The 3266-nt window shown below is 36.0% G+C and overlaps 2 long non-coding RNA genes across 2 annotated transcripts, besides 1 other annotated feature; both read right to left on the bottom strand.

Annotated features, from left to right (window-relative positions):
• Positions 1–2259: part of a mobile genetic element that runs on past the window's edge.
• Positions 255–1231, bottom strand: Su(Ste):CR42417. Its single transcript, NR_026611.1, has one exon. It is a non-coding gene; the product is annotated as a Su(Ste):CR42417 (long non-coding RNA).
• Su(Ste):CR42416 lies at positions 2260–3256 on the bottom strand. The gene has a single exon (NR_026610.1). It is a non-coding gene; the product is annotated as a Su(Ste):CR42416 (long non-coding RNA).
• Between the last annotated feature and the right edge of the window lie 10 nt (positions 3257–3266).

Genomic DNA, 3266 nt, shown 5'->3' with positions numbered 1-3266 from the left:
CGTTTTATGTTCGGCTGGCATAATAAGTATTAGTTCTTTTATTTCATAATAAGTTCCCCGACGTGCCGGGGAAAATCTTTGGGGCTGGGAAAATGCACTGCCAGTTTTCCCCCCAAGGCTGTCCCTTAGGTCCGGTCAGGTTTTCCTTCGATTTTCCGTTTTGAAGCAACGTTCTTCCAAAAAGGCAATAAAGTGCGTTTAAATTTACGCCCGAAATCAATCTGGTATGTTGGAAATTAACCAAAAACAGCATGGGAAATCGAACTAAAATACGAAGTTGCCAGTATTGAATACTCTACAAAAAGAATTACATAAAAATGATTGAATCAAAATTTTAATTATATTTTAAATTAAAAATAATGTTTTAACCATCTACTCACTCCTATAATACATTAAACCAGAATTTGTATATTTAAGGAATAATGTTAAATTTGAAATTAAATTATCAAAATATATTTGCTGTAGCCAGGAAAACACTTTTGGAAACTCTTTTAACATAAAAGTAAATAAAAAACTGAATTGAATGTTTTATTGATTAATATTATTATTATACCCAGGTGATTACCACTATTAACGAATGTTAATTGCTTTGCTACTCGAATGAGTGCTGATATGACCAGCTTGGACCGAACACTGAACCAAGTATTTAGGGCAGAGGTGTATGAGGTGTATTAGTAGGTGGTAGCTGGCCATATCAATGCACTGCGGAATCTGTTTAATTGCAACAACAATATATCGGACAAACATTTCTGCTTTCTTTTGTGTGGAGTTAAAAAATCACGTCATCCCTAGAAGAACATTGAAGCGCTTGACTTCGGAATGCCGGGGCGAGGAGGAGGACTAGCTGGCCGAGGATCCGATTTTCTTTGGTGCGGACTTGGGCGATTTAAGTGGCATCAAGGCATTCTGGTGCAACCGAAAGCATAGGGACTGCAAGTTCAAGCGCTTTGTTTAGAAAACAACCAGGACTATATTCGGAGGACACGTGGCAGAGGAACTCGTTGCCCTTGATTCCGAGGAACCAATTGATCCAGCTGCTGTTGTTGTTGTTGTTGTTGTTCTGGGTTCAAGATTTTACTGTGACTTGCTATAATTTCTATAGGAAAAACCTAGTTACTTACGGGCTCGACATGTTGCCAGTTCACTCGTTCACAGAAATATGACTTGTAGACTTCAAATTCATCGTCTTTTTCTTTGATTTTTTGACAAGTGCTAAAAGGGTTGACAGGAGCAAAGACACTAAAATAACAAGATGCATAACGCCATACGATTTTTGGCGTGGCTCTAGAGGTGGCTCCAGGCTCTCTCGAATTTTTGTTAGAGAGCGAGAGATCGGAGAGCGCTACAGCGAACAGCTCTTTTCTACGCATACAGTGATAGCAGACAGCTGTATGTGTGCACACGTATGCTCATGCATTGTAAATTTGACAAAATATGCCCTTCACCTTAGAAGTTCTTTGACTTTAAATCTATATTATTTTTGATCAATTGGCACCATGCGAAAAATTCTTGCTTTGCATTGCCTTAACGTTATTATTATTTGAAAATAGCCAAATCTATGTACATATTATCACAAAATAAATTAAAATAATGACTATATAAGAATATTTGTCATTAGGGTATTAATCTTGCGTAGTGTGAAAAATTAATTAGGCAATAATTGTTGAGTGCTTGTGTCCGCACTTCGTACCTCAAGATATGACCAAAGCAAAGACACTAGAATAATTCTAGTGTCTTTGATATGACTTTTGCAATAAACAGTTATATGTTTATTTATTTTATAAATTTATTTTTATGAAATATTTAACATTAAGTAACATTAAGATTAAAAGTGTTTCAAAAAAATATTTCGCTTTTAAAAAATTAAAAAACATAAATATAAATGTGTAAACGGTAGCTTATTCGAGCGGCGATTTTAACAAACGAATTTAAAAAGCTTTAATTTTTTTTAAAATTATTTTATTTTATTATATTGCTACGAAATTGGAAAAAACTACCGTAATATGTACAATGTAAATTCGTTTCTTCGATCATAATTTATTTCGGCCCGAAAATCGTCTTCTACCACAACACGCACACATATACACGTTCTCGTCTCTTGTTTTTACTCACACAAGCAAGCAAATTCTATTTTTAGATTTCTTACGCTCTCAGCGTGAGCGAGCGGAAAGAGAGCAATTTTGGCCGTCACTAAAAAAGTGGCTGCATGTGCCAAACCAATGTATGGTCGTTACGCATCTTGTTATTCTAGTGTCTTTGCCAGGACTCTGTCATGCCCTTGCAGATGGGAACTCTAGACTCGAAAGTTTGTTTTATGTTCGGCTGGCATAATAAGTATTAGTTCTTTTATTTCATAATAAGTTCCCCGACGTGCCGGGGAAAATCTTTGGGGCTGGGAAAATGCACTGCCAGTTTTCCCCCCAAGGCTGTCCCTTAGGTCCGGTCAGGTTTTCCTTCGATTTTCCGTTTTGAAGCAACGTTCTTCCAAAAAGGCAATAAAGTGCGTTTAAATTTACGAGCGAAATCAATCTGGTATGTTGGAAATTAACCAAAAACAGCATGGGAAATCGAACTAAAATACGAAGTTGCCAGTATTGAATACTCTACAAAAAGAATTACATAAAAATGATTGAATCAAAATTATAATTTTATTTTAAGTTAAAAATAATGTTTTAACCTTCTACTCACTCCTATAACACATTAAACCAGAATTTGTATATTTAAAGAATATTGTTAAATTTGAAATTAAATTATCAAAAAATATTTGATGTAGTCAGGAAAACACTTTTGGAAACTCTTTTAACATAAAATTAAATAAAAAACTGAATTGAATGCTTTATTGATTAATATTATTATTATACCCAGGTGATTACCACTATTAACGAAAAGTATGCTTTGCTACTCGAATGAGTGCTTGATATGACCAGCTTGGACCGAACACTTTGAACCAAGTATTTAGAGGAGAGGTGTATGAGGTGTATTAGTAGGTGGTAGCTGGCCATATCAACGCACTGCGGAATCTGTTTAATTGCAACAACAATATATCGGACAAACATTTCTGCTTTCTTTTGTGTGGAGTTAAAAAATCACGTCGTCCCTAGAAGAACATTGAAGCGCTTGACTTCGTAATGCCGTGGCGAGGAGGAGGACTAGCTGGCCGAGGATCCGATTTTCTTTGGTGAGGACTTGGGCGATTTAAGTGGCATCAAGGCCTTCTGGTGCAACAGAAAGCATAGGGACTGCAAGTTCAAGCGCTCTTTCCAGCA

Source organism: Drosophila melanogaster, chromosome Y, assembly GCF_000001215.4.
Source record: "Drosophila melanogaster chromosome Y".
NCBI lineage: Eukaryota > Metazoa > Arthropoda > Insecta > Diptera > Drosophilidae > Drosophila > Drosophila melanogaster.
This window is presented reverse-complemented; position numbering and strand designations above follow the sequence as displayed.